The 13,493-nt window shown below is 45.6% G+C and overlaps 1 long non-coding RNA gene across 1 annotated transcript; it reads left to right on the plus strand.

Moving 5' to 3' along the window:
• The first annotated feature begins 546 nt into the window (after nt 1-546).
• Nucleotides 547-8,971, plus strand: LOC307201185. The gene is made up of 4 exons (XR_013832624.1): nt 547-603; nt 4,718-4,905; nt 6,848-6,920; nt 8,876-8,971. It is a non-coding gene; the product is annotated as an uncharacterized lncRNA (long non-coding RNA).
• Nucleotides 8,972-13,493: the final 4,522 nt, after the last annotated feature.

The following is a 13,493-nucleotide window of genomic DNA, read 5'->3' on the forward strand; positions in this document are numbered from 1 at the left end:
TAATTCATTCCTGAGGTCCGTTCTTAACATGAAATTGTTCTTAACCTGAAGCACCAATTTAGATAATGGGGCCTCCTGCTGCTGCCGCACCGCCGGAGCATGATTTCTGTTCTTATCCTGAAGCAAAGTTCTTCACCTGAAGCACTATTTCTGGGTTAACAGAGTCTGTAACCTGAAGCGTATGTAACCCGAGGTACCACAGTGCACACCAAGAGCTATAACACTAGATGCTTTGTGCTTCTGTTTTTTTCCCCCTTTTCCCCTTTAAAAGGCGATTCTTTCCATTTTATCTTCAGGTGGACCAAAAACAAATAAGTAATTAATCACTCGCATTTGGGGGGGGGGAACCCACATAATCTAGTTCTTGCCAGCAAAATGTTTTCAGGTGGGTGAACTGTCAGGGGAGGGACGGAACTCACTGGTTGCAAAGGGCTATTAAGAGTATCCCCCTTTACGCTGTGTGGAGCTGTGAGGGGGAGGGGTGGAGGGGGAAAAAAGGTATAAAAATCCCCCAGGAGCTGCCACAGATTGAGACTGAGAGGAAACACAGAAGGACCCACCCAGCCCAGCACATTCCTGTTTCCAGCTTCCAAAAGGCTCAGGGTAAAAACTTGTTGTGGTTGTGATGAAGCGCCTGGGACCAATTTCTCTAGTCAGTTGTCTTGCTTGGGGAAAATTTCCTTTCAAGGCTCTTGAAATCTTGCTGTGCACCCTGATATTTTCCTGGCTTGTAGGACAGGAGGGAACAACTACAGTGGTACCTCAGGTTAAGAACTTAATTCGTTCCGGAGGTCCGTTCTTAACCTGAAACTGTTCTTAACCTGAGGTAAAACTTTAGCTAATGGGGCCTCCCACTGCCGCTGCACGATTTCTGTTCTCATCCCGAAGCAAAGTTCTTAACCCGAGGTACTATTTCTGGGTTAGCGGAGTCTGTAACCTGAAGCGTCTGTAACCTGAAGCATCTGTAACCCGAGGTACCACTGTATAGGATTTTCTCTCTCCCTTTTTTGCTAGCTTCTGCTGGGGAAATGGGTCAAAGTAAAAGCGGGGAGTGTTTGGCACTAGTGATGGAAAGGTCTTGAGAGGTGATAAAAGTATTTTCTTTTTCAAAAATACCGTATTTTTCGCTCCATAAGACGCATCAGACCATAAGACGCACCTAGTTTTTGGAGGAGGAAAACAAGAAAAAAATATTCTGAATCCCAGAAGCCAGAACAGCAAGAGGGATCACTGCATAGCAAAAGCAGCGATCCCTCTTGCTGTTCTGGCTTCTGGGATAACTGTGCAGCCTGCATTCGCTCCATAAGATGCACACACATTTCCCCTCACTTTTTAGGAGGGGAAAAGTGAGTCTTATAGAGAAAAAATTCTGTAATTTTTATTGCTTTTCAATGACAACAATCCAATAATAGCCTCATTATAACAATGCCAAATTATAACACAATTAATAATACCAATCACTGAGGTGCCAAATTATGCAAATTAGGTTGCCCCCCGCGTGCTAGAATTAACGACTTGATGATTTTCTTTGTTTCTGCATTCCAAAATCTTATAAATTTCAATTACGCTCCAGTCCAAATACTAATCCCTTATATCGCAACTGCAGTTTTAACAACCTCCATTCGTATTGACACAAGGAATGATTTCTACAACTACAGGTGAAGCATTCAAACTCTCTCACTCCTGTGGGTGACAATTATTCTGTCCGTAATGTTTCTTTTTTTCCCCCTTGAAAAGTTTTTATTGTTAAAATAATTCAGCATTAATACACACATATTGTGAATATACAAACATGCAAACATACATTTCATACAATCCTTAAAAGTGTTCAAACGTACTTACACTCAATCCCACAAATAATTCCTTTTCCCATCACCATCCACCACCCCTCACCCCACCTTTGTTTTAGACTTCCAATCTACTCAATTGCAATTTCTTTCCACTTTGATTACTTTCTTTCACACACCTTTGACCTAATTTCATGCTTCTTTTTCTATTACACATTGTTATCCATCTTCTTTAGTATTCCAGTATTTAAAACGGAACTTGTTTATTCATATTGATTTTTCAATATGGTTTTGCAAGTATCCTTTAAACACCTTCCAGTCCCTATCTATCTCCTCTTTAGAGAGCCTTCCAATTTCTCCCATTGTTTTGGATATATTGTAGCACTCCAGTATTCTACAATACAATATTCTGTCCGTAGTGTTTCTTCCTGTCCTTGTAATATATTATCTCCATCTTTTGCCAGCCGTTGCTGCTCTCCATCATGCCTTGGGCGGTGCTACTTGTGGTTTCAGAAGATCTCCTTTGCGCCGTCTCTGGTTCATTGCTTGCAGTTACAAAAGTCACACTGTCCCAGTGAATTTTCTGTTTTCGCCATCTTTCTCTCAGATAAAATTGTCTTGCTTGGAGGAAGTTTCCTTCCAAGGCTCTGCCACCTGCTGTGCATTCTGATACTTTCCTGGCTTGTGGGGTGGGAGGAGATGACTATAGGATTTTTCTCTCTCCTTCCTAAGCTTCTGCTGGGGAAACGGGTCCAAGGGGAAGCTGAGAGCGTTTGGCACTAGTGATGGAAAAGTCTTGGGAGGTGATAAAAGTATTTTCGACCATTGTGAACTATCAAGTGAAGCCTGCTGTGGGTGGAGGAAAGTTTTCACAGACAAGTCTGTGGGCTTCCATGAAACTTCTTTTTTTAAAAAAGATTTTTTTATTAGCATATAAAACACATACATACATTTACACAATACACATACATAACACACTACTTTGTTTTCATAACATAAAACATACCTACATTACTCTATATAATACCTACCTATACTGTACATATCAACATACCTACACACCTACCCCACACGGACACCCACCAAGTGACTTGACTTCCAGCCATTCTCATTATGTTACTTTATTTTTCCAACTAGCTTAAACACATTTCTTTATTTCTTTAATCTCTTCTTCTATCTTGACTTTACTCTCCTTTCACTTTAATCATTTTCTGGATTCACTCAATATCTGCCAGAAATTCTACTTTTCCCACATAAATTTTGATGTATCCCTTAAAGATAGCCCACTCCTTATTCACAGGCTTCCATGAAACTTCTGGCTGGCCAGAAACGTGAACAGAAGGATGGGCTTTGACCTAGTTCAGGATAGCTCAGAGCTCATCCTTTTGCGCTGTGCTTTCAAAACACAGATCCACACTTGGAAGCTTTGTGTCCAGGCGGTGTTCCCCTCCCCCCCGGGAAAACCTATGTTTTACTGCTGGATCTGAGCAAACACCATTCTGCAGAAAACCCAGTTGCCATTTGCTCTAATCAAACGTGGGTTTTGTTTTGTTTTTTGGCTCCCTGTCGGGGAATTAAACGTGTGTTTTTCTGGAGAAAGAAAGAAAGAAAGAAAGAGAGTTCAGACACAGAGCTTTAAAGCCTGCAACTGTGCCTCAAAACATAGCACAAAAGTCAGAGTGAGCCCTTAGGTTCACTGTATCGGATGCAAAAGGATAAGGTTGCCGTAATGTTTCTAAGAACAGGCACCAAGAAGGAGGATCAATGCTGCAGAACATGTCTAGCACTGGGGTCAGCACTCATGTGCATCTGCCTACCTTGCTTCACACAGTTTCCAGACCCTCCAAGTGTCCCTATTTTCCAGGGACAGTCTCGGATTTACAAAAGCCATCCTGGTTTCTGATTTGATCCTGGAATGTCCTGCTTTTCCTTAGGACGTCCCTAATTTCATTGGAGAAATGTTGGAGGGTGTGGAGTTATGTGACCCCTGAGCCAAGGAGATAAGTAACTAGACTACCTTTAGAAGACTTCTGAAGGCAAATCTGAAGGGTTTTTGTTTTTTAAAGCTTAATGCTTTATTAGGTTTTTATATATGTTGGAAGTTGCCCAGAGCAGCTGGGGCAACCCAGTTAGATGGGTAGTGTATAAATAATAAAAATATTATTATTATTATTATTATTATTATTATTATTATTGAATAGGATGTCCCTATTTTCATCGGAGAAATGTTGGAGGGTATGAGTTCCCCATACACTAGTTCATATTGAACTTACACAATTCCATGGACATAGCAATGTGTGGTTAATAAAATAATATATGGCCTTTTAAACTGTTTTGTCTGTGTACTGTTTTTGTTAGTTACAGTGGTGCCTCGCAAGACGAAATTAATCCATTCCGTGAGGCTCTTCGTATAGCGGTTTTTTCGTCTTGCGAAGCAATCCTATTGACAGCTTAGCGGATTAGCGCTATTAGCAGTTTAGTGGCTTTTAGCGATCAGCTGTTAAGCGGCTTATCAGCGGATCAGCTGATAAGCGGCTTAGCGGCTTAGGAAAAGGGGGGGGAGGGGGGAAAACCCGCAGGAACTTGCAAGACATTTTCATCTTGCGAAGCAAGCCCATAGGGAAATTCGTTTTGCGAAGCGCCTCCAAATGCTCTTCTAGCGGGTTTTCCGTCTTGTGAGGCGTTTGTCTTGCGGGGCACCACTGTACTATTTATGCATTTTTGTGTTTTTATAATGTAAACTGCCCTGTGATCCTCGGATGAAGGGTGGTATAGAATAATAGCAATAATAATTTTAATTATGAATAGTAGCGCACTAGCTCATTAGCTACATACACATATACCATAATAAGGCTTAGTGATGTTGACATCCAATGGCTCCCAAGACGCCTTGGTATCATAGGGACCTTTCCCTTCCTTTCTCAATACAGATGATCGCTCCACGGAGATTCTGTCTCTCTTTCTTCACCTTCGCTTGCTGTCTGGCTTTGTTTCTCAGCCATGTTGGGGACACGGCACGCATTGCTCCCGAATTCCCTGGTGAAGATGCTCCACTCGACCAACTGGTTCAATATTACAATGAGTACCAGCAATACCACAACTCAATCAACCGTCCCAGGTTAAGTGAAATGCATTTAATTCTTCATGTAGACTGTCCCACCAGAGTGGTGCATGCTCTGGTTATCTCTCGCTTGGACTACTGCAATGCACTCAATGTGGGGCTACCTTTGAAGGTGACCCGGAAACTACAACTAATCCAGAATGCGGCAGCTAGACTGGTGACTGGGAGCAGCCGGCGAGACAACATAATAAAGGTCTTGAAAGACCTACATTGGCTCCCAGTACGTTTCCGAGCACAATTCAAAGTGTTGGTGCTGACCTTTAAAGCCCTAAACGGCCTTGGCCTAGTATACCTGAAGGAACGTCTCCACCCCCATCATTCACTGAGGTCCAGCTCCGAGGGCCTTCTGGCGGTTCCCTCACTGTGAAAAGCCAAGTTACAGGGAACCAGGCAGAGGGCCTTCTCGGTAGTGGCACCCGCCTTGTGGAACGCCTTCCCACCAGATGTCAAAGAGAACAACTACCAGAATTTTAGAAGACATCTGATGGCAGATTTGTTTAGGGAAGCTTTTAATGTTTGATGGATTACTGTATTTTAATATTTTGTTGGAAGCTGCCCAGAGTGGCTGGGGAAGCCCAGCCAGATGGGTGGGGTATAATAATAGATTATTATTATGTAGACCCCCTTTTTACCTTGTAGAGCATTTTGAGAAACCAGGGCTGAGCATATGTGGTGCCGGGTGGAAAGATCCGCCCGGCACACCCACCCACACCCACCCACCCGGTTGCCCAGAGTTGTCCACCTTTTTTAAGAGAGAGTTGACACCATGCTTATCTCTGCTCTAGAAAAGAAAACAGGAAACATAAGGAGCCCAGCACAACAAATCAGACCAAGGCGTTGGAGACTGAGTGAAGCCGGGTGCCTCGTGGTGTAAGCAGCATGCGCTGGGCAGGCCTCTCCACAGCCCTACGCCAATCCCAGGCACAGAGGAGGGTGGAGCCAGCTGGCTGCCTCAGAGCCTCACTGGCTCGCTCGCCCCCGAACTCACGGCGCAAAACCGCCCACAGCAGAAGAGCCCACCGCGGTGCTCCAACCGATGGGCGGGCTCTTCCCCGGACTCCAACTCTTGGGCCCTGGACTCTTGGCTTGGCGCCCCTGAGAGCCTGGTGCCCAGTGCCCTGCACCCCTAGTACCTATTGCCAATGCAATTCTGGGCTGCATCAATAGGAGTATAGCATCTAGATCAAGGGAAGTAATAGTGCCACTGTATTCTGCTCTGGTCAGACCTCACCTGGAGTACTGTGTCCAGTTCTGGGCACCACAGTTCAAGAAGGACACTGACAAACTGGAACGTGTCCAGAGGAGGGCAACCAAAATGGTCAAAGGCCTGGAAACGATGCCTTATGAGGAACGGCTAAGGGAGCTGGGCATGTTTAGCCTGGAGAAGAGGAGGTTAAGGGGTGATATGATAGCCATGTTCAAATATATAAAAGGATGTCACATAGAGGAGGGAGAAAGGTTGTTTTCTGCTGCTCCAGAGAAGTGAACATGGAGCAATGGTTCCAAACTACAAGAAAGAAGATTCCACCTAAACATTAGGAAGAACTTCCTGACACTAAGAGCTGTTCGACAGTGGAATTTGCTGCCAAGGAGTGTGGTGGAGTCTCCTTCTTTGGAGGTCTTTAAGCAGAGGCTTGACAACCATATGTCAGGAGTGCTCTGATGGTGTTTCCTGCTTGGCAGGGGGTTGGACTCGATGGCCCTTGTGGTCTCTTCCAACTCTATGATTCTTTGATTCTATGATTCTACGGTTAAGATGGCCCTGAGAGAAATGCTCCACAGGACTCTCTAGTTCTCATTAAAAGCCAGAATACAGAGAGAGAGAGAGAGAGAGAGAGAGAGAGAGAGAGAGAGAGAGAGTCTGTGGTACTGCATAGGAATGAATATTGTTGGTGATGGTAAAGACAGTTTGACAAACCAGCTTTTCATCTTTACCCAGATTTGGTAAGCGATCCAGCAGCCAGGCACTCTGCGGAGATCCAAGCACCAGATTGGACTGTTCAAACTGACAAGTAAGTTTTATTTTTGGAACCGGTGCAAATTTCTCAGACGCATATCCCAAGGTACTTTCCATCCATGCGCACATTTCTGCAAGCAGTTTCCCCCAATTATAACACACTTTTCTGGGTTATTTTTGCTAATATGTCTGCACACGTTTTGCTAATGCACACATTTTTGCACTCGTTGTTCAGGTTGGAGAACTGCATTGCAAAAAATAAAATAAAAATAAAAATAAAAACAACCTCCCCAGAGATGTGTGAATGTCAAAGGATAGTTGTGTTTCAGCCTGCTCATTGGTTTGAGAACTGCGAATTAGGTGGTTTCTCATTAGAATGCAAACAAAGTTGAATTTCTCCCCAAGAAATATGGCACGCTGGAAGGTGGTGTCCTTGGTTTTTGCCTTCAGTGTGTTCGAGGATATCCTTTTGCTGGAGTACTTTTGTCCCCAATGTAGGGTTGCCATATTTCAAGAGGTAAGAAGCCAGACAGAAAAAGTTGTTGAGCCGTCAGCCACTGCCCGTGCTGGAGCCAGAGCCCTGGCCAATTGCGCCAAAGCCCAAGCCTGCGCCTGAATCGCAGGTGCACAAAATAATATTAAACAAAACAAAACAAAAAAATCCCAAACCCAGACAATTGCTATAAATTGTAAAACACCCCCCCCCCAAGGATGGGCATGTAGCCCCCCCCTCAAGGGATAAGTCTGGGATTTCCTGGATGTATGGCAACCCTACTCAAATGTCTATCAGCACCAGATCCGGGTTGTTGGGACAAGCATTATGGTTTGCAACGCAGGAGGTCGAGGAGGTATATTACAGTATGTATCGAGCTGACTGGGCTTGTGACAGATGAAGGCCCATATGACCTTTCTGGGTGAACAGGAGCTATAACACAATAGGATTCACAGGTGTAGCCTCAAGGTGTCAGGATGCTGTCGGCAGCTCCTGGCTGGTTGCCCAGGAAAGTATAAAGACAAGGAAAAGTTCCTTGCTGTTCTTTTTTATTTCAATCTTTACAGAGAGAGGCTATAGAACCCAGCCTCTTGGATAACGGTATGGTCCCGAGTGAATTCTCCATACCCAGTCTCTCCCACTTCCTCATTAGTCATTCTCATCATCTCCTCTACTGTCAGGGACCATGCTGAGGAGGAAGAATGGTGGGAACACCCCCCCCCCCGCTCCTGCTCCTGAATCTTCTCAGGAGCAGGAGGACAGTATAGATTTGGAACTGTGGTTTGCAGAGGGACATAGTTCAGAAGGCAGAAGCTGGGAGATACTGAATGGGGAACAGCTAGGAAAAGAAACACTGGAGAGAGAAAGTTAACAGATTCACAGTCTCTGCACAGCATTCCTCCAGTCAGCCCAAGGTCAAGAAGAGCTCAGAAAGGGGCAGAACAGAACGCACATAGGGTACAAGCTCAGATTACAAGACGTGGGAGTGACATAGATTAATAGGGACAGAGGGGGTGTAAGCCTTAATTGGGAGCACTGCCATTCTGGGTAGATGCATGCTTTTGCCCTGCGCTGTGTTTATTAAAGAAACTAACTGGTAAGAATTCGCTTATGTTTGATTTGCTCATTTATGGCCATGGGGCAGAAAGCCGATTTCCTGAAGCCTGACATCTACAGGTGCTGAAATGTGCCCTCTGTCTTTGAGCTCTTTGCTCTCCCACTTTCAAGGCTTGCCAGGTTCTGGGAGATGGAGGGGTAGGAATGCTTTCTAAGGACAATGTGTCAGCCGGGTGTTGTTCCGAATCTCCCATGATTTCCCAACTTTCCCCCTCATCTGCCTCTGAGCTGCGACCTCCTTCAGACCCCAGTTGAAAATCTATACTGTCTTCCTCTTCCACCTTCCTGGAAGGCGAGGCGGTCTCCACCATTTCTCCTCCTCTCCCTAGCCCCAGACATAAGAAGAGATGAGGAATCCCCCACTTACAGCTTCTGTTGGATTCTTCCAGTGCTTCTTACAGGAACATGTCCACAAGGAGGACGTCTGCAAGCCTTCCAGACTGAACCCTGATTGCTCCATGAGCCTCTTCACCTGACTTTTTCTTCATATGATGGCCGCCTGCTTCCAAGCAAGACATTCCCTACTGGGCATTCTCTTTCCTCTCCTCTTCAACTAACTGTTGAATTTAATCATTATAATAAAGCAAGATTATTGTTGCAATCTGGTCGCCTTTCAATGTAAGACCACTGTAATCAAATGTGGACACATCTTGCAGTATCTGCTGTTGAATTGCTTTGGTGGTATTTTAAACCCAGCTTTGCAGGAGGTATCAGTGGTCCTGGGTCTGATGTACATTCATGCCATACATTTACAGCACAATGAATGCACGTTCAGTAGCTGGTGGTGGTTGGAGGATGGATGACGGCTAACAGATTGTGGCTGAATCCAGACAAGACAGAAGTACTGTTTTGGGGGGACGGGGGGCAGGTGTGGGGGACTCCCTGGTCCTGAATGGGGTAACTGTGCCCCTGAAAGACCAGGTGCGCAGCCTGGGAGTCATTTAGGACTCACAGCTGTCCAGGGAGATGCAGGTCAATTCTGTGCCAAGGGCAGCTGTCTACCAGCTCCATCTGGTATGCAGGCTGAGACCCTACCTGCCCGTGGACTGTCTTGCCAGAGTGGTACATGCTCTGGTTATCTCCTGCTTGGACTACTGCAACGCGCTCTACATGGAGCTACCTTTGAAGGTGACCCGGAAACTACAATTAATCCACAATGCGGCAGCTAGACGGGAGACTGGGAGTGGCCACCGAGACCATATAATACCAGTCCTGAAAGACCTATATTGGGTCCCAGTACGTTTCAGAGGGCAAAGAGAGATACCCAGCTGTTCCGCGGAAAGACCGTCTGTTGCAGGGAGGAGATAAAGAAAATACAGGGCACTCTCATGATTTTGGGCAGGTGGAAAACTGGCAGTGAAATAATAATAATAATAATAATAATAATAATAATAATAATAATAGTAGTAGTAGTAGTAATAATAATAATAATAATAATAATAATAATAATATATTTATACCCCGCCCATCTGGCTGAGTTTCCCCAGTCACTCTGGGCGGCTCCCAACAGAATATTAAAAACACGATAAAACACCAGCCATTAAAAACTTCCCTAAACAAGGCTGCCTTCAGATGACTCCTAAAAGCCAGGTAGTTGTTTATTTCCCTAATATCTGATGGGAGTATGTTCTACAGGGTGGGCGCCACCACTGCGAAGGCCCTCTGCCTGGTTCCCTGTAACTTGGCTTCTCACAGTGAGGGAACCGCCAGAAGGCCCTCGGAGCTGGACCTCAGTGTCCGGGCAGAACAATGGGGGTGGAGACGCTCCTTCAGGTATACTGGGCTGAGGCCGTTTATGGCTTTAAAGGTCAGCAGCAACACTTTGAATTGTGCTCATAAACATACTGGGAGCCAATGTAGGTCTTTCAGGACCGGTGTTATGTGGTCTCAGTGGCCACCCCCAGTCACCAGTCTAGCTGCCGCATTCTGGATTAATTGTAGTTTCCGGGTCACCTTCAAAGGTAGCCCCACATAGAGTGCATTGCAGTAGTTTAAGCAGGAGATAACCAGAGCATGTACCACTCTGGAGAGACAGTCTGCGGGTAGGTAGGGTCTCAGTCTGCATACCAGATGGAGCTTGTAGACAGCTGCCCAGGACACAGAATTGACCTGTGCATCCATGGACAGCTGTGAGTCTAAAATGGCTTCCAGGTTACGCACCTGGTCCTTCAGGGGCACAGTTACCCCATTCTTCAATCCCGTATGCTGATAGCAAATCCAAGGTTGCATCCACACCAAACATCTAAAGCACCACTTTAACGGTCACAGAGAACCCTGAGAAGTGTGGTTTGTTAAGAGTGCTGGAAACTGTAGTTCTTCTTAACAATCCAGAGTTCCCATGACTCTTTGGGAGATGTTATGAATGTTAAAGTGGTGTCAGGGTGTGGATGTGACCCCTATGTGGCTAAAATGGGACCTTCCACATGAGAGGGAAGTATCAGCAGAAACATACACAAACACATTAAGTGGGGGGGGGGGGACACACTAAGAAGTGAGCCTCAGAAATAGCCCAGTGTAGACTGTACCAGTCACTGTAAGTCACCAAAGAAAGCTGGTTGAAGCAGAAAATTGGACTTGGGCAGAGGAAGGGAATGGAGTATCCTGAGGAAGGGCATGCAAGGCAGAGGAATGGAATGGATTATCCTCCGAAAGGGTATTCAAGGTAGAGGAACGGAACAGAGTATCCTGCAGAAGGGTATTCAAGGCAGAGGAATGGAATGGAGTATCCTGCGAAAGGGCATGCAAGGCAGAGGAATGGAACGGAGTATCCTGCGAAAGAGCATGCAAGGCAGAGGAATGGAACAGAGTATCCTGCACAATTCCCTCTTGCTGTTGTTTTCCCCTGCGGCAGATGAAACGAGGAAGCTGGATCGGCCTCTTGGCCATCGCCTGCTGCGTGGCTTTGCTCCTGGGCCGCCTTGAGAGCGCCGGAACCACCCCAATTCCCTGGCTATGATGTTTCGTTAGAAGTCCTAGAAGACTATGAAGAGCAACTTGAAGGATTTATCGAGCAAGAGAGAAGGTAAAAAGCGTTGTCTCCTATCCTGTTTATCTACATGAAACCACTGTTAGTGGGGTCATCCACAGTTTTGGAGTATGTAAGGAATATACTGGGACGCAGGTGGCACTGTGGTCTAAATCACTGAGCCTCTTGGGCTTGCCGATCAGAAGGTTGGGGGTTCGAATCCCCACAATGGGGTGAGCTCCCATTGCTCTGTTCTAGCTCCTGCCAACCTAGCAGTTTGAAAGAACACCAGTGCAAGTAGATAAATAGGTACCACTCCGGTGGGAAGGTAAACAGTGTTTCATTGCGTTCTGGCTTCTGTCACAGTGTCCCATTGTGCAGAAGCGGTTTAGTCATGCTGGCCAAGGTAAATGGCGTTTCCGTGCACTGCTCTGGTTCGCCAGAAGTGGCATAGTCATGCTGGCCACATGACCCTTTACCCTTTACCTTTAAGGAATATACTGATGACACGCAGCTCTGCTTCTCCTTTACATCGGCAGGAGGGGCAGTGGATGTGCTGGGCTGGATGAGAGCCAACAAACTGAAGCTCAATCCAGACACTGGATTGAGGCACTGTTAGTGGCTGTTTCTCTAGAACAGATGGATGGGAGGTTGCCTGCTCTCTCTCTTTGAAATTGTTTTTATTTGACTTTACAAATATAAATTTATAACAGCACCAAATACATATCCGTACAGTGGTATCTTGGTTTACGGCATGGGTAGGCAAACTGAGGCTCGGGGCGGGGGGCAAGATCCGGCGCAATCGCCTTCTAAATCCGGCCTGCGGACAGTCCGGGAATCAGCGTCAAAAGTTATTTTAAACATTCTTTTCAGTTCATTATATATCATTTCCCAGAAAGCTTTTATTACCTTACATGACCACCACATATGATAAAAGGTACCTTCTTTTTCTTCACATTTTCAGCAGGTATTTGCACTTGTTTTATACATTTTTGCTAACTACATGAGTAGAATGTGCCCTTTTATTTAAAATGCATCTCTGGGTTATTTGTGGGGCATGGGAATTCATTCATTTCCCCCCTCCAAAATATAGTTCCACCCCCCCCCCAAGGTCTGAGGGACAGTGGACCGGCCCCCTGCTGAAAAAGTTTGCTGACCCCTGGTTTTCGAACTTAATCCATTCCCGAAGTCCGTTCTTAAACCAAAGCATTCTCAAACCAAGGCATGCTTTCCTATAGCAGCGGGGGACTCAATTTACAAATGGAACATACTCAACATGTTCTGCTTCCAAGGCAAAGTTCACAAACCAAAACACCTACTTCTGGGTTTGCAGCGTTGTTTCCAAGTTGTTCATAAACTAAGCTGTTCTTAAACCAAGGTACCACAGTTTAAAGAGATTTCTCTGAATCTTGAGACTTCCCCCACCCCCTCCATGGGTCCTATTATCAGAATTTGATTTTGAATTGATTTTGGAATGTATTTTAATTAATTGACTGTGATTTTATGTAAATTGTGCTATTTTTACTGTTGTTAACCACTCTGAGTCTGGCTTTGGCTGGGGTGGGCGGGATATTATTATTATTATTATTATTATTATGCCTGCACTCCACAAACACAATTTTCTTTCTCCACACTGAGGTGTCAGAAACACACACCTGCTGAGGACGACCAGTAATACAAGACCCAAAGGGCCGTTCTCTGTGCATGCAACAGCCTAAGCGAGAACTGATTCGCTTTACTTCTATCCCCAAGGGCACGGGCAAAAGATGGAAGGCTATATGTTGGACTGACCAGTGCCTAGACTGACTGATGAACAGCACTGGTAAGTTGGATTCTAGGAGCTGGGCTGGTGTGGGAAGAAGAGAAGTGGCGCCCGCCCAGTGGAACGCCCTCCCATCAGTTGTCAAAGAGATAAACAACTACCTGACATTTAGAAGACATCTGAAGGCAGCCCTGTTCAGGGAAGTTTTTCATGTGTGACATTTGATCTTTAATCTTTGTTGGAAGCAGACCAGAGTGGCTGGGGAAACCCAGCCAGATGGGCAGGGTACAAA

This window comes from Podarcis cretensis (assembly GCF_951804945.1).
Source record: "Podarcis cretensis genome assembly, chromosome: 13".
Lineage (NCBI taxonomy): Eukaryota > Metazoa > Chordata > Lepidosauria > Squamata > Lacertidae > Podarcis > Podarcis cretensis.